Source organism: Elephantulus edwardii, unplaced genomic scaffold (genome assembly GCF_000299155.1).
Source record: "Elephantulus edwardii isolate Elephantulus edwardi_28Jun2011 unplaced genomic scaffold, EleEdw1.0 scaffold00009, whole genome shotgun sequence".
NCBI classification, from domain to species: Eukaryota; Metazoa; Chordata; class Mammalia; order Macroscelidea; family Macroscelididae; genus Elephantulus; species Elephantulus edwardii.
Window position 1 is genome coordinate 7,039,925 of NW_006399759.1, and position 18,346 is coordinate 7,058,270.

Consider the following 18,346-nt stretch of genomic DNA (forward strand, 5'->3'; position numbering starts at 1 on the left):
GGAGACGGAGGCGGGCGGGCGAGAGTGGGCGGGCCGGTGCCGCCGCCGAGCGCGGAGGAGTCCCAGCGACGTCCGGGGTCCACACCCGTCAGCGCCGGAGCTGGCGACCTCTGGAACGTTCTCGCTCCGAGAAAACATCTTTATTCTTCCCTCATTCATGACTGAGAGTTTAGATGGAATTGGATTCCCAGGATGACATCACTCTATTGTATGTCATTGTGAAGATCAAAGCCTTCCTGATCCCTGGTCTATCCCTCTGTGTATGTATACGTATGTAAGCATGCATGTGTGTATGTATATGTGTATCCACATGCACGTTCATATGTGTGTATGCCTCTATGGCCATATATGCATGTGTGTTCATGTGTGTGTATGTGTACATGCATGTGTGTGTGTGTGTGTGAGAGAGAGAGACTTTTTTGCTCTGGGGGAACTTATGGACTCTTCTCTGTTGACCTCTGTAGTCTCTAATCATATGCTTTGCTGTGGGTCTGTTTTCTTTGTGTAAAGGACTCCTCCAGTTAGGAAACTTACTCCTGACCTTCCATGTGGACACTTTCCTGGAATTCTTTCTTGATACTAATTCCCCTCATCTTTTCTTGTTCTCTCTTTCTGAAACTCTCTAATACCTTACCATTGTCCATCCTGTACAATGGTTCCTTCTCATTCTTCCTCTATTTATCTTCATTATCTCTTTGCTGTTTCTGGGAGATTTTTCTCAACTTTATCTTCCACCTTATTTAGCTTTTCATTTTTGCCATCATGCTTTTAATTTCCTAGTTATTGTTCTCTGAACTTTTCTATCCCCCCGCCCGTGGTTTCCAATCCTTTATCCTGAATACAGTAGCACAGTATTATAATGAAATGTGCAAAGAACTGGAGTCCAAAAATCAAAAGGGCCGAACTGGCTCAGCATTTCTTAAGCTGAAGGAACTAAAGAACAAATTCAAGCCTCAATTCACAATACTTTGGGATGCTATGGGTAGAATACTGAATGATCCAAGAAACATTAAAAGAAGATGGAAAGAATATACAGAATCACTGCACCAAAGAGAATTGGCTGCTACAGAAGAATTTCAAGAAACAACATATGATCAAGAGGCAATGTTGATGAAGGAGGAAGTGCATGCTGCTCTGAAGGACTTGGCAAAAAATAAAGCCCCAGGAATTGATGGAATACCAATTGATATATGTCACCAAGCAGATGCTGCCCTGGACATGCTCCCCAGGTTGTGCCAAGAAATCTGGAGAACAACTACCTGGCCAACTGACTGGACTAGATATATATTTATTTGCATTCCAAAAAAGAAGGTGAGCCAACATAGTGTGGAAATTATCATACAATATCATTCATATCAGACACAAGCAAAATCTTGCTAAAGATTATCCAGAAATGATTGGAACAGTGCATCGACAGAGAACTACCAGAAACACGAGCTAGGTTTAGAAGAGGTCATGGCACTAGAGAAATTATCGCCAATGTCAGCTGGATCTTGGCAGAAAGCAAAGAGTACCAGAGAAATGTGTATATGTGTTTCATTGACTATGCAAAGGCATTTGTGTAGGTCACAACAAATTGTGGTTAACCTTGGTGAGAATGGCAATCCCAGAATACATGATTGTGCTTATGTGAAACCAATACTTGGGCCGGGAAGCAATCCCCAGAACAGAGCAGGAAAACATTGCATGGTTCAAAATCAAGAAGGGAGTGTGTCAGGGATGTGTCCATATCTTTTCCAACTGTATGCAGAACATATCATTTGAGAGGCTCGGCTTTATGAGAAGGAATGTGGCATCAAGATTAGAGGAAGACTCATCAACAACCTTTGTTATGCAGATGCCACAACCTTGCTTGCTGAAACTGAGAAGGACCTGATTGCTGCAGAAGATCAAGGATTTTAGTATATGGATTAAAGCTCAACATCAAGAAGGCAAAGATTCTCACCACTGGGCCAATTGGCAGCACCATGATGGATGGAGAATAGATTGAAGTTGTTAATAATTACAGCTTGCTCAGCTCTACAATCAACACTCTTGGCACTAGCTTTCAGGAAATCAAAAGGCAAATTTCTTTAGGTAAATTGGCTGTCAGGGATCTTTCCAGAGTACTGAGAAGTAATGATGTCAGTCTAGAGACTAAGGTGCACCTGATCCAGTTCATAATCCTCATAATTACTTTCTATGTATGAGAGAGCTGGACAAGGACTAAGGCTGATAGAAGAAGAATCAATGACTCTGCGTTGTGGTGCTGGAGAAGAGTCTTGATTATACCATGGACCACCAAGAAAACCAATAGGTCTATCTTGGAGAGGGTGAGAAACCAAGTTTCTCTTTGGAGCCTAGGATTTTGAAGCACCGTCTCACATACTTTGGGTGGACATCATGCTCGGAAGGGTGGAGGGACAGCGTGGGAGAGGAAGAGACTGGATGAGATGGATTGACACAGTACTTAGGGAAAAAGGGAATAAATGTGTCCAAATCAATGAGCCTGGCTCAGGATGGGGCAGGCTTCAGAGCTGTTGTACATAAGGTGGCTATGAGTCACGGGTGACTTGATGGCACAATAACAACTAAGGTACTTTTTCTCTCCTACATGTTTGTTCAAGTCTTCCTCATTTGTGTAAGAGGTCTGCCTTATCTATCTGGTAACTGCTTATAATTAAGAGTGGAGGATAGTTGCTGTAAAAGCAATTTGCAAACTCTGACTGTGGGGTTTGCTGACTGGGAGTCTCCCTGGACGGCCAGCCGAGGGGACATTTCTTGAGGATTCCCTAAAGGAGGAGACTGTTCAGCTCTGCATGTCAGCATTTTGGAGCCAAGTTGGGAAAGAGGGCTGGTGGAGTTTCAAGTTCAGTGGGCACATATTTGTGTCCTCCTCATTCTCAGACGTACCTGATGTCCCCCAGGACAGAAAGTCTGTGTTATACTCTCCTGGGAGAAAATCTTCCAGGGGCTGGGAAAAGGAAATTCCTAACACCAAATGAGGGGGGAAATGAAAATATACAATCCTGCTTTCAACTGACTCCTATTTGCATCAGTACCAGGTAAACCCAGTTCCAAAGCCTTTTGCAGCTTCTCCGCTATAAATCAGGTTCAATCTGAACTTTGAACTTCCCCGCTGCTGTCTAAGGATCCTGCTTTCTCACGTGAGTTGGGCAAGTAGTTACCATTCATTTTTAATCTCCATGCTCAGAATTGTGTAGCTACTGGTTCCTCTCATGTTCTCACTGGAGTTTCATTTTTTCGTTTTTGTGTTTGTGCCTTAAAAAGAAAAAAAAAACAACCCACACCAAAAACCCCTTTCATTTTAGTGAGCCTCAGGAAAGAGCAAATTTAGATGCCACGTGTTTAGCTTGTCGTTTATCTACATGTGTATTCCCAATGCACAAGTATTACCCCCACCCTCCTCACTGCTGCTCTCTCAGAATCTGCCATGTAGACCACAGCTGCCCCCATAACTTTTCTCTTCCACTGTCAGCTTCCCAAGATGTTCCACTTGGTTGAGCCCTGTCCACATCCTCCTCGATCCCCGCGCCACCCCTCAGCCTGTCAGCCCTGGCTGCAAGCACAGAGAACCAGCTTCCCTCATTCGCCTCACACCCCTCCCCCAGAGCACCCTGTGCAAAGACTCCTGGGAAAGGCCCATCTTCTTTTCTTTTGACTTCATTGCCAGAGAGAAATTTCCATGTTTAAAAGAAATGTTTGTGGGGAACGTCTGCTGAGTTAAAATTCCTACACCTGGTTTGTGTTCATTTGCCCTTTCTATAGCTGTCATGCCTTTACTGTGTGTTGAGCCCAGAGACAGACCTGAGACCTTTTCTCAGGGAATGCTGGATAAAGAAACAAACAGAAGAATAACAAAATAGGGAGCCTCACGGAGCTCATATTCCTGAGCTAACTTTCAAAACCTGGAGCCTAGATAGGCTCACATAGGCTACCTCTGTTGTTAATAGGTGCTGCTGAGTATATTTCACCTCATAGTCACCCCATATGACACTAAAGAACCGCCCCATAAGAGTTCTTAGGCTATGGTGTGTTTTGGGGTTGTTTAAAATCAAATGTCTTTGCATGGCCAACAAAGCATAAAAAGACGTTTTTGGGTTTTTTTCTGGTATTCTTTACTTTCAGCCAGGATCCATCTGACATCAGCAATGATGTCATTGCCCTGGTGCCATGGCCTCTTCTAAACCGTGCTTGAACTTCTGATAGTTCCCTAACTATGTATTGTTCTAGCCATTTTTGAATGATCTTCAGCAGGGTTTTGCTTGCATATGATATTAATGATACCGTTTGAATTTTCTGCATTTTGTTGGATCACCTTTCTTGAAAGTGGGAACAAATATGGACTTCTTCCAATCCGTTGACTATACAACTGTCCTCCAAATTTCCTGGCATAGACTGGTGAGTGCATCCAGGGCTGCATCTACTAATAGAAGCAAGTAAATTTGTATCCCATCAATTCCTGGGGCCTTATTTTTTGCCAGTGCCTTCAATGCAGCTTTTACTTCCTCATTCATTACCATTGGCTTCTGTTCATATGGTACTAGCAGTCAGGAAATCAGGAGATGTATTAAACTGGGCTAGTCTGAAGTTAGAAACCTCTCCAAATTATTGAGGAGTAATGAATGATGTCGGTTTGAGAACTAAAGTGCATCTGATTTAGTACATGGTCTTTCTGATCACTTGCTATATAACTGAAAACTGGGCAGTGAATAAGGATGACAGAAGATGAATTGATGCCTTTGAGCTGTGGTTCTGAAGAAGAATATGGAACATCTTACAGACTGCCAAACAAGCAAATACATTTTGGACATAGTGCAGCCAGAGTGCTCTTTGGAGGCAAAGTTGATAAAGCTCTGCCTCACATACTTCGGGCATGTTGCTAGGAGGAACTATTCCTTGGAGGACATGATGCTCAGAAAGGCAGAGAGTCGGCAAAGGAGAGGAAGACGCTCAACCAGGTGGACCGAAACAGTGGCTGCCACAGTGGGCTCTAAATTGTCAGGAAGTGTGAGGATGGAATAGGATATAACAGAGTTCAGATCTGTTGCTCACAGGGTTATTATGGGCCGAACTCAACTCAATGAAAACTAACAACAACAACAACAACAACAATTTTTTTCAGGCTGCTCCACTGGAAAAAGATGGGCAATCTTCCCTTGTGTGATTTATAGCCTCTGAAAACTCACTGAAAGGTCGAGCTATGAGATGACTCTGACTCGACAGCCACAAGCAAGTGAGTAACTCTTTTCAGGAATGGCTTGTCGTGTTTTTCTCTCATGGAGCTGTTTGGCAGGTTCTAACTTAAATGTTGTGCCATCAACAGAAGACCACAATGCCTCCTAGAGACACTGAACCCCAAACTCTTGTCTCTTCTCAATCAGCTTTCCCTTCCTCTTCTTAGAAGGCTGGTGGCTCTGTGGGTAGCCAATCAGGTCCTGGGAAGTGCCCCCCCAGTGGCATCCTTAGTTCTGTCCTGTGGTTGGTTGATCTGGGCCAAGGCTCTGCTCTCTGGGCTGTGCTGGTACATAAAATCTCCCAGTACCCTAAGTGCAGCTGGGGCGCCTGACAGGCTCAGCTCTCCTCCCAGTGGAAAAATCTCACTATTAGAAGCAACAGCTCTGCTTTATTTAGGATGGAAAGGTCCTCAAAGTCTCTGGATCTTGAGTGCCTTGGGCAGATCACTGTCTGGAGAGAGTTTGAATCCTTCTGTGTGTCTGATCTGAAAAGAGGTTAGGGTAGGGATTAGTACCTGAATTCCCTGGTCCTCCTGGTGCCATTTTGATTGACTTTGTCAGACTATTTTTATGGTCACAGCCTCACTGTCTCTCAAGGGTGGACAGGGTCTTTGCAGCTGGAAAAGCAGAGGCCCACAGATCAGAAAGGACTCATACAAGGCCTCAAGCCAGGCAGGGTTCATCTGAAGAGAGGAAAACTGTACATGGGAGCACAAGGTTGTAAAAGTCTCTTCGAAAAGGCCAGAGGGAGTAATAATAGCACATCCCCTCACTGTCCCAGAGCAGAAAGCAGATAAAGAGCCCATAGCCCAGCCCCAAGGTGCCTCCAGAGCCACACTAATAGCAAGATGTTTGTTTATTCAATATTGACTCACAGACTCACAGTTGTGGTACTGACAATGGGATTTATTAGATAAGGAAGTTGGAGAGTGGAGGAGGCAAAGAATATCACCCAAAATAAGTCCAGGGTTTAGTCCAAATTCCAAGGCACAATTCCTAAATTACTCCAAGCTCTGGTTTTAGTTCAGCAGTCAAATCCAAATCATCCGGCAAGGTTTGCCTCAGAACAGTTATAAGTCACCTTTTCCTTCAAGCATCCAGCAAAAACTTGGCAAGAACAGCAAAAGCCTTTCACTGTAGCCTTTATCTCACAGGGCTCCTCTGCTTATACCTTGCCACAGTTCCTCCACAGCAATGCCACAGTCTCTCCACAACAACTGTATCACTTTCACCAGGATCTTACTCCAGTCTCCTTCAAGTCTTGCCTCCATAAGTCTTACTCACCTCAAATCTTGTTCCTCAGTGTGGAATGCATTCTTTCTTTTACCCTAGTCACACAGCTGTTGATGATTTGCAAGACCCTGCTGATTTGAAGACCACATGTCTGTGGTTAAGGTAACTGGAGACCAGAAGGGGTTAACTGTAATGGCTAAAAAAAGTCAACTTATAGGCTAACTCCACATCCTGGTGCAATTTTGATTGACTTTGTCAAACTGTTTCATGGCCTCACTGCATCTCTCAAGAGTTAACAGGGTCTTTGCAGCTGGAAAAGCAGAGGTCCACAGCTTAGAAAGAACTCATAAGGCCTCAGCCCAGGCAGGGTTTGAGCTCAGGTCTCCCACCCCAGCCTAGGCTGTTCCACAGTCTAGGCTCTGAACTCCTGCCACATCCTGAGTTATTACCAAGTTTGAGGTTCTATTTCTTGATGAAGAAGAGCTATCTCCCTCTCCATCCTAACATTTACCTCCTGGCTCCCTTGAAAGGTTCAGGGTGGTACACTGAGCATACTGGGTCCAACCAGAGGGGAGAGAGTCAAATTAGAGAGAAAGAAGCAGGCAGGGGAGGCTGTGGTCACCCACAGCCCAGGCCAGGACAGCTGGACCAGTGATAATCCTCAGACTGTATTTAGGCCACTGCCCTAGCCCCTCCCTCATCTTTGGACAGTCTTTCTGGCTTGCTAAAAAAAGCAGCAGATTGGATGAATACAATGGTTCCACTTTCTGGCCCCAAATGTCTGCTGCCATTAGCCATGTGCTTACTGGTTTACAAAGCCCTTTCACACTTGGCCTTGTCTGAGTCTTACAACAGATCTGTAAGGCATAGTGGTATATCTCCCATTTTACAGATGGGGAAACTGAGGCTCTGAAAGGTTAATAATCCTGTCCCATGCCACATAATAGCAAAAGCACACCCCCTGAGCCCAAGGCATCTGTTTGCTCTTGTCCACATTTATGTTCTCTTCTAGGGAAAATGATGTCAAGGTCTCTAAGTAGGTGATACATGTGTAGCTGTGTGTACAAGTATATACATGTATGTGTGCACAGTGTACACGTGTAAACACACATTTACAAGCATGTATATAAGTGCAATCACATGCACATGTGGCATGTAATTTTATATAAATATATATGTACATGCATGGTCATGCATACTTGAATAATTGATACATACATGGATGTGTATGTGTGGTTATGCATATACACGTGCATGTGTACAATTGTATAAATGTGTGTCTGAATGTGTGTTGTGTGCATAAATGTATGTTTATGGTAATTGCATGTATGCTTAATTATATGTACTAGTGGATATAACTAGATATGAGAGTGTGTGCGCTTGTGTGTGTGTGTGTATGTGTGTGTGTGTATAAGAGTTAAGAAGATTGCTTCATTCAGAAATAACTCCATGGAGTAGAGGGAGGACAGTGAGGGGCCGGTGCCCTGGGCACTGGGTGTGAGGGAAGGGCCTCCTCTGTAGCCGACACTCGCAGAGCTGTTGTCAGTGGTCAGTGGATCACACTCGTGTCTCCATGTGGTGGATGGTCTATACTCAGGTCCATCCAGCTCATCAAAGCAGGTGCTGCTGGTTCTAGCTGCAGAGCCAGCCTCCAGGCTCCTGTGGACTTACCCTTTGAGTCCAGATTTGAGGGGGATGAGAGCTGGACTGAGAAAGAGGAGAGGACAAAGGTTGGCCAGCCCTGTGGGTATCACAGTCCTCATCTCCCAGACTTCCACCAGAAGACTCACTTCTCCTGCCGGGGGGGGGGGGGAACTCTCACCCACCTGGAGATAAATAATTCAGGATGACTAGAAACCCTACAGCTCCCCAGATGGCCCTGGTGGCCTCAGCTGGTAATGTGACCACTGCAGCCCTTGTCAACAGAGTGCAAAATAGTGGCTGTGCTGGCCTGCCCTAACCCTGACCTCTGCCGACACAGGAAGAAGCACGGGCGCTGGGCTGCCCTGAGACTCTGGGAAGGGCCCGACACTGGCTCACACACTGCTTATATATCATCTCATTTAATCTTCAGCAGAGCTGTGCAAGGAGTGGACTATTATCCTCACAGACAAGCAGACAAGGATCAAAGGGTTAAACAACTGGCGTCTAGTCCTACACTAATGAAAGGCATCAGAGGCTCTGCTCCAGCCTCCCTCCCACCCCCAGCCCCGTGGGAGGGTCCTGACTCCCTGACGCAGAGTCAGAGCTGGGAGGACAATTAGGCAGCTGGCTCACTCCCTGCATTTTCAAGCATCATTAGATCCCTTTCTGACAACTTCATCAGTTAGCAGGGCTTGGAATTGGCAAAAATCCTTATTTAGACATTCAGCCAAAGAATTAAGAAGTGGCTTGTTTCAGAAAAAAGCTCAGTGAGATAGGAGGAGGTCTCTGTTCTGGACTGAGCAGACAGCAGAGAGACAGGCACGCACTTGGCCTCCAGTCGCAGCCCTGCTCTTTAAGCCCAGTGGCCCAAGGCACATCACCCCTCTGCCTGAGGCCTCAGTTTGCTCATCTTGCAAATGGGAATCATTCCAAGTCCTTGGAATATAGAAAAGAGCTCTGGGTTCTAGTTGTGACTTTTCTCTCAGCTGGCTAAATAGTCCTGGCATATCCTCTGCCCTGGCCTCAACTTTCTAACTAACTCTAGGACAGGTCACAGGTGACCTATAACTCTAAGTCAGGGGATGAAGACGAAGGAGCTTTGCAGGAGGGTCTACCTAAGCACCAGTGCATTCTGAGTAGAGATTCTGCTTCCGGGGGTGACTTCCCATGTGTGATGCCTTTAGAACAGGCATCAGAGGACTTCCCACCACATTTCACATTGCTGTCAGGAGCAGGAACTGGAGAAGTGATTTATTTTCATTTGTGTAGGGCTTCACCTTTCCCCTCCACATTACCTCTTATCAGTGCCTCTTGTCAGCCTCAGGAAGTAGCTACTGTTATGATCTCTGATTTGTAGAGGGGGAGAGTTCAGACTCGAGGTGACTAAATGACTTGCCCACGCTATCCAGCTGGTTTGCGGCAGGGCCAAAATGCAAACCAAGACCGTCAACGCAAGTCCAGCTCCCTGTGCTTCATACCACACGCTGCTCTTCCTGGGAGGTCTTTCTCATGCAGCCAAACATGCCTGGGCCTTTAATTGGCTCTGTCAATGATTCATGATGCCTCTCACAGCTCCCACGAGCAGGGTGTAGTGTGTCCTCACTCTGTAGCACTTGAGAGGCTGTTTTGTCGCGTGGAAGGAGATTGGCCTTTGGAATGTGGTCGGCTTGAACTTGGATCTTCCCAGAATGATCTTGAGCAAGTCATTTAATTTCTCAGAGCCGCTGCTTCTTTACTTTTAAAAGGGGCATGGTAGTAACCAATCTCCAGGGTATGTCAGGATTAAGGGAGACGTGTATCCTCACCCTCCCTAAGGAAGTGTCCACAAGTCATCTCATTTGCTTCTCCCAGGTAACTGTGAGCCAAGCCATGGATGACAGATTATTAAACCATTGGACAGATGTAGAAACTGAGACTCGGGAAAATAGAGGAATTGTCCAGGTGACAGAGCCAGGTAGCAACAGAGCTAGGACTGGGTGCAGAGCTGTGTGTGACTCTGTTGTGGTACTCTTGCTGCTAGGAAAATCATTTGTGTATTCCAAGTGTGATGTGAATGCAGTCTTCTTTCCAGAACAGGAACCTTCTCTTGGTTTCTGCGGACAATGTTGGTGGGATTATTTTTAAAATCTTACTTGATCCGCAAAGGGTGGGTAAAACACCTGAAACTGTTTGCCTTGACATAATCTTTACATTTCAGAGCAACTAATCTCCCCGGAAGTCACCTTAAAAGGCACAATAGATCAATGGTGACAAGGATTCTGAGGCTCCGTCTAACATACTTTGGACATGTTGTGAGGAGAGACCGGTCCTTGGAGAGGGACATCATGCTTGGGAGGGTGGAGGGACAGCGCATGAGAGGAAGGCCCTCTATGAGGTGGATTGATTCAGTGACTGGGATAATCGGGATGGGAGTGTCAGAGACAGTGCGATTGGCACAGGGCAGAGCGGAGTTTAGGGCTGTTGTACATAGGGTCGCTATGAGTCACAAGCGACTCGACGGCACATAACAACAACAACAATGTAGGAAAACAACTATGAGATATCATCTCATCCCAGTAAGAACAGCAAAATTTAACAAAACAGCAAACATCAAATCCTGGCAAGGTTGTGGAGAAACTGGAACCCTTATTCACTGCTGGTGGAAGTATAAAATGGTGCAACCACTGTGGAAGATGGTATGGCGTTTTCTCAAAAAGTTGCAAATAGAGATACCATTTGACCCAGCAATTCTACTACTGGAAATATACCCTAAAGAAACCAAAACCTCAACTCAAGCAGATATATGCACACCCATGTTTATCACGGCTTTGTTCACAATAGCAAAGAGTTGGAAACAACTCAAGTGCCCATCAACAAACGAATGGATAGAGAAGTTGTGGTATATTCACACAATGGAATACTACGCTGCATTGAAAAACAAGGAACTCATGAAATATTATACAAAATGGATGACCCCGGAGGACATTATGCTGAGTGAAGTATCTCGGTCACAAAAGGACAAATATATTACATAGGACCACTGTTGTAAAATGGGACTGATATCAGGGTTGAGGAAAGACTGAGAAAGAGGGGATAAATAATGTATACTGCATTGAAACAGATGAGGGAGAGAACTGTTTAAAAGCGATATATGATTAGGTTTTATTTTTATGACAGGAGTCCAGAATGAAGGCTGTGCAGTAGACTGGAGAGATTGTATAACAATGAGAGAATTTTTCTTTTACTTTTCAAGGAGAAGAATGAATTGGGGAGGGAGAGGGTGGACAGGGAGAAAAATACAACAATGAATGAATGGAAACCCTAAGTCTCTTTAAACTTTCATTAAAATTAATAAAAAAACCCATTATGTATGGGAATGATGTATGAAAGACAATGTACATAAAATGAAATACAACGTATACAAAACAAAACAAAATTTTTAAAAAGGTGATGGAGAACAGAAAATAAAACCCAACAAACCAAGACTAGTTTAGCTTAGCTGTGCAAAATGTTCTAAGGACTCTTTCTCTGTGAGATCAAATTAACAATGGCAACTTGAAAGTTTAGATGGGAATCTTAGGGGCAGGGAGTTGATGTTAGTGAGGGAGGAGCAGCTCAGAAAGAAGGTGAGGAGGATTGTACAACTCAGAGAATCTAATCAGCGTCACAGAGCAGTATACATTGAATTGGAGTAGGTTTTACTGTGTCTGTTCAACAATGCAAAAATTGTAAAAATTTAGAAGGGAGAAAGAAAGTATTACCCAGGCCTGACTTCTGCAGCCACACAGAGGGAGCCTCCGGGTTGGGGACATTGGGAGTGGTGGGAGACTGGGACATGTTTGTCCAGCACCTCTGTCACGGTCCTACACTCACAGAGCACAAGATAAACAAACCTCATCTCAGCTTTTCAAGAGTCCCGGTCCCATGGGCCTTCCTCAGCCTGCTGGCTTGAGGCTTTATTCCACTCATGTCTTTTCTGATAACTTCATTTGTGCCCCTAGAGACCTCAGACTTGCTTAAAAATAGAAAAATAAACAACGTTGTTCCTGAAGTGCCCCTGCCCCCACCCTGACGAGGTGCTGGCAGGCAGGCGAGGGCTCAGTTCCCAGGGTTTCCGACCCTCTGCAGGCCTCAGGCCTGCTGCTGTCTCCGCAGGGACGAGACACCCTGCAGCTTTGAAGGGCTTCCCAGTGGGCTGAGGGGAGTGTGGGCCTGCCGGCCACCTCTGTGCCACACAGCTGGGATATGGGAACTGAGGTGCAGTGGGCAGACCTGGCCCAGCAGAGGCCCTGTCACAGAGGAACTTGCCAGAGGCCAGTCCAGCTTTCCTCTCAGCTCTGCCCCATAGAGGCCTCCATGCCTGATGAGGCTCCCAGGATGTCACGCCTCAAGGTCTCCACATTCTGGGCTTTGTAGCTCAGAGCCCCGGATAGCAGTGTGCATGTGAGTTCAGGGGGAACAGCTGGCAAGGCAGCTCTGATCAGGAGCAGTTCCAGCTCTGCTGAAGCAGCTCCCTGCCTGGCCAGCTATTCTATTCTTAGTCTCTGTCTTCTGGGCACATGGCCTCTTGGGATGGGAATAATCCTTTGAGAGTGACAGGGGGTGAGGGGCTTCTCCAGGGGTCCAGGTAATTGATGGAGGCTTTCCCCAAACACTGCCTTCAAGTTGATTCCAACCTCTAACGACCCTGTGGAATAGAGCAGTACTGCTCCATAGGGTGTCCAAAAGCAGACACCACATTGCTCTCCCCTGAAGCCACTGGAGGCTTTGAAGTGCTGATCTTTCAGTTAGCATTTGAGTGCTTGACTACTGTGCCATCAGGGTTCCTTTGATGATGGCCTCCCAATGATGCCCACAAGTTCTGTCTTCTTTGGTGAGGCCTCTGGGCTGGGAGGAGAGGGAGGCTGAGGGATGTAAACATAGACATGCAAATAGACAGAATGTAGCACCAGTGTTCTCAAAACCCGAGAGTCATTGGCAAAATTGCTCCTTTATCCACCTTTGACTCCTTTAAGAAAAGGTGCAGACATTGATGGGGGTTTTAAAAAGCAAAGGGAGCGCTGGTGGCTTAGCCAATAGGAAGCTGTGCCACTAACCCAAAAGGTGGAGCCTCTCTGGTTGTTTGAATCCACCAGCTGCTCCATGTCAGGGAAGATGGGCAGTCTCCTCCCATGCAATTTACAGTCTCTGAAAGCGCAGGGAGGGGCAGTTTCCATGAGTCAATTCCTACTTGGCAGCAATGAGTTTGAGTGAGTTTGCTTTAAGAAACAAAGGCCAACCCAGCCGGGGTCTTTTCCCACTGATGGTCCGCGCTTTCTGATCCCTGCTTAGTTGGTGTTGCCATCCCACTGACTGCCATCACTTTGGCCCTTATTGATGTTGACCCGTGAACAATGGAATGAGACATGGCCTGGTCTTGTGTTACCTTTATGATAGGCTTTGAATCAAACTATTGTGATCCAAGGAGTTTGCTATGACTAATTTTTCAGAAGTAGACAGCCAGCCATTTCTTCCTAATCTATGTTAGTCGAGAAGCTCTCCTGAAATCTGCTCAGTATCCAAGCAACCCAGGAGCCTCCAATGACAGATGATGGCTGCCCATGTCATGCCCATGCCTGGATGGGGAAGGGAACTCAGAGTCCTGAACAGAAGTTGAAATTCTGTCACTGCACCCCCACTGTCAGGCCTTAGAAGGACTCCACCAACTTCTCACAGGGTCTGGAATTCAAAGGCCCATCCATCTCTGCCTGGGACTTAGCTCAGGCCCCAAAGATTGTGGAGTGAAGGCAGAAACAAAATACACCAGACTGCACCTACTTAAAATAGGAGTTATGACAGTACCAGTGGTTAAGGCATCCAGCGGCTAAACAGCAGACCAATGGTTAGAACTTCTCAGATGATCGGGGGGCGGGGCTGGGGGAGATGTGGCAGCTCGCTTCTGGAAAGATTTACAGCCTTGGAAACCGCCTGAGACAGTGGGATTGACTTGACCACAGTGGGCATGAGAGGTTTGAGCAGCAGCTCACAGAGGAAAGTTTGTTCGTTTAGCAAATTGTCCCTGGAGTACACTTTTTCACCTTGCTTTTTATTGATAAAAGAGTTTAGGGGGTTTAAAAAGTTTTGTGTTTTTTTTCAAGTAATTCCTTAGTACTCTATCACCCTAAAATAAATTTTCATTCTCTATTTTCTCTTGCTATCTTTGTTCCCAGGCATATTTCATTTTATATCACAGTAGACAAATGTAGACACAATTTTATTTTGTGCTTTTTTCCCACTAGACACAAATGTTTTTTCCATGTTGCTCCGCAGTCTGTGTAATTACCATTTTAATAGTCATGTAATTGCATTGCATTTAGATTTACTAAACCATCCCCTCATTGTGGGGCATTAATGTTTCCAGGGTTTATTTTAATTTTATTTTCTTTTTTGCTACTATAAATAATTTGGCAATAAACATCTTCATGGATTATTTTCTTCATCTTTTGAATTTTTTTCCCTTTTAGTTTAAATTTCTAGTGGATATATATATATATATAGGGTGGTCCACTTTGGAAATTTGAACTAAAATGACCATTAAAATGATAATTATATTCTGTGTAGGAACATGGAAGAACATCCATCACTAACACAGGGAAAAGCTCAGAAAAAGAAATTTAGACTTGTCTAAGCCCTTAATTTAAGTCTCCTAGGTGATACAAATCGTTTATACTCTGGTGAATTCATGGTAAGGAATTGTGCCGCTGACACAGTGGTACACAGTTCAAATCTACCGGTTGCTCCATTGGACAAAGATGGGCAGTTTCCTCCTGTATGATTTACTGCCTCTGAAACTCACTGGAGGGTCAGCAAGGGGTTGGTTTCAGCTCGATGGTACACAACAACAACAACCAATCAAACGAAGGTTGTCAAGGATTTCATTTTACTTGGACTCACAGTCAACTTCCATGGCTGTCGCGGTCAAGAAGTCAAAAGATATGTTGCATTGGGCAAATATGCTGTCAGTGGCCTCTTTAAAGTGCTAAAGAGCAAGGAGATATGTCTAAAGACTAAGGTGTGCCTGACCCAAGCCATGATACTTTCAATTACTTCATGTGCATGTAAAAATTGGACAATGAGTAAGAGAGACTGAAGTATTGGCATCTTTGATTTGTGGTGTTGGTGAAGAGTATTAAATATCCCATGGACTGTCCAAAGAACAAACATCTGTGTTAGAGGAAATGCACGCAGGGTGTATTTAGAGGCAAGGATAATGAAACTTTGTCTCACATACTTCAAGCATGTTGTCAGGAGGGATCAGACTTTGGAAAAAGACATTTTTCTGGGAAAGGCGGGAGGTCAGAGAAAAAAGAGGATGATCCTGAATGAGATGAATTAACACAGTGACCACAACAGTGGACTTGAACATGTCAGAGAACATGAGGATTGCATAGGATAGGGGAGGATTTTGATCTGATGTTCTTAGGACCAATATGGGTTATAGTCAACTTGACAACACCCAACAACACTTGATTGTGTTCATGTGAAATCTATACCTAAACAAAGAGGCTGTTGTGCAAACAGAGCAAGGGAATATTGTATGGTTTAAAATTAGGTAAGGAGTATGTCTGGGTTGTAGCTCTTCTCTATACATACTTAATCTGTATGCTGAGAAAATTATTTGAGAAGCTGGACTCTATGAAGAAAACTGTGGCATCAGGATTAGAGGAAGATTCATCAACAGCCTTCATTATGCAGGTGACATAACTTTGCTTGCTGAAACTGAGGAAGACTTCAAGCACGTGTTGCAGAAGATTAAACTCTGCAGCCTTCACTGTGGACTGCACCTCAACATCATGAATACAAAATTCCTCGCCACTGGACCGCTAGGCAATATCTTGATGTATGGAGGAAGGATTGAGATTGTCAACGACTTCATCTTACTTGGATCCACAGTCAATACACTTGGTACCTGCAGTCAGGAGATCAGGAGATATACTGCATTGGGAATAATGTCAGAATGAGCACAAAAGTGCACTTAATTCAAGCCATGGTCTTTTCAGTTGCTTGCTCCACATCTGAGAGTTGGACTATGAATAAAAATGGCAGAAGAACAAGTGATACCTTTGAACTGTGGTGTTGGAGAAGAGTACTGACTTTCCCACGAACTGCCAATAGAACAAACCGATATTTTTTTGGAGGAGGTGCAGCCAGAGTGCACCTTTGAAACAAAGATGATGAAGCTTCATCTCACATACTTTGGGCACGTTGCTAGGAGAAGTTATTGCTTGGAGAGGAACATCATGCTTGGAAAGGTGGGGGAGTAATGAAAGAGAGGAAGACCCTCAAGCTGGTGGGCTGACATGGTGATTGCAGCAATAAGCTTGAGTGTGGGGGAGATTTATATTGTTCAGATCAGTTATTCATAAGGACACAATGAGTTGCATTAGTAGTTGTTGTTAGGTGCCATGATACCAACTAAAACCTCACAGCACTACATGAACAATGGCTCTGAACCCTGCCCTATCCTGAGTCAACCTCATCATCTCAGACACACCTGACCTCATTGCCACAGTCACAGCGTCGATCCATCTCATCCAAGGTCTTCTTCTCTGGTGCTTTCCTCTACTTGTGTTTGCTTTCTGTTTCGATGCAGGTCTTCCCAGGGATGTGGAAAGTGCCCAGGTTTGGGGATGGAACATGGCAGCTGGGATGAAATCCTTGCTTTTCCTTGAAGGCTTTGAATTGACTCTTCCCAGTTCAGTCATATTGTATGAATCAAAAATGATCAGGATGCAATTTTATAAAATGTGACTATACCAGAACTATAAAAGGGATAGTAAAAATGATGGGTTGATTCCCTGCTAGAAACTTAATCTCCCTCCTAGGAAGCAAGGGTAGCATGTATCTATGCATGCATAGGAACCAAGTTTCTTCACCCACAGAGTTAGAAACAACCATGCATGGCTCAAAGATGGTGGCTGACTGCACCACATGCCTCTCAGGAGTACTCTGGACAGATTTGTTCTTTTGGAAGACCATGGCTATTCAGTACTCTCTCCAAAATGCCACAATCCAAAGGCATCATTCTTCTTCAGTCTCTCTCCTTCATTGTCCAACTTTAATGCACATGAAGCAATTGGAAAAAGCCATGACTTGAGTCAGATGCACCTTGTTGTTGTTTAGTGCTGTTGAGTCGCAGGCGACTCATAGCGACCCTATGAACAAAAGTCCTCAACAATTGCGTGACTTTCATCTTCTCTCCAGGTTCATAGGGTTTCCAGAGGCAAGCTATTATGGAAGTGGATGCCACTTCTCCTTCCAAGCTTGCTTTAATCGGGGAGCTCCACCAAACACTGTATACCATGGGGAACCACCTTAGTCTTTAAATTTACATCCTTCCTCTTTAGCACTTTAAAGGGGTCCTTGATAGCAGATTTGCCCAATGCAAGATGTCTTTCGATTTCTTGGCTTCTCTTTCCATGGGTGTTGATTGTGGATCTAAATAAGATGACATCCTTGACAACTTGTGTCTTGTCCCTGTGTGTCATCATGTTACCTACTGGTCCATGGCCAGGACTATTGTTTCATTTATGCTGAGGTGAAATTCATACTGAATGCTGTTGTCTTTAGTAAATACTTCAAGCCCTCTTCACTTTCAGCAAGCCAAGTTGTGTCATCTGCATAATGTTGTTGATAAGTCTTTCTTCAAATAATCTAGAGAATGGACACACTTGTTTGTACCTTTCAAGGTTGCAGTAAGAACTAGGGCAATAATAGGTGGGAGTGTGGTAGACACATCTGATATACTTTACGTATTTAATAAGCATCAGCTTCTTCCCTTATTTCCTGTCTTTCTTGGGACTTAGGGGAATTGTGGCTACAATGTGGTGTCTAGAGGGTGAAATTGAGTCTCTCCTTAGAGGCTAGGATTTTGGGGCTCCATCTCACAAACTTTGAGCATGTGGCCAGGAAGAACTGATCCTTGGAGAAGAACATCATACTCAGAGGGTGGAGGGACGGAGAAAGAGAGGGAGACCTCGGTTGAGATGGACTGATACAGTAGTAACTGCGGTGATGAGGGTAGGTGTGTTGGAATTAGGGAGCCTGGTTCGGGAAGGGAAGGGTTCAGGGCTGCTGTATATAGGGTAGCTATGGCACATAAGTCTCATGCTCTACCGACTGAGCTAGCCGGGCGAACTGCCCCACAAATTGCTGTCTGTCAGATACTCCTCTAAATCTGAACATTCAGATTAAGACAGACTAGGAAGAAGGAT

General features: G+C 44.9%; 1 protein-coding gene across 1 annotated transcript in view; it reads left to right on the forward strand.

The window, feature by feature from the left end:
- The window catches only part of CIB4 (calcium and integrin binding family member 4), a 134,480-nt gene that overhangs the window by 46,967 nt on the left and 69,167 nt on the right, over positions 1–18,346 (forward strand). The window lies entirely within an intron of this gene.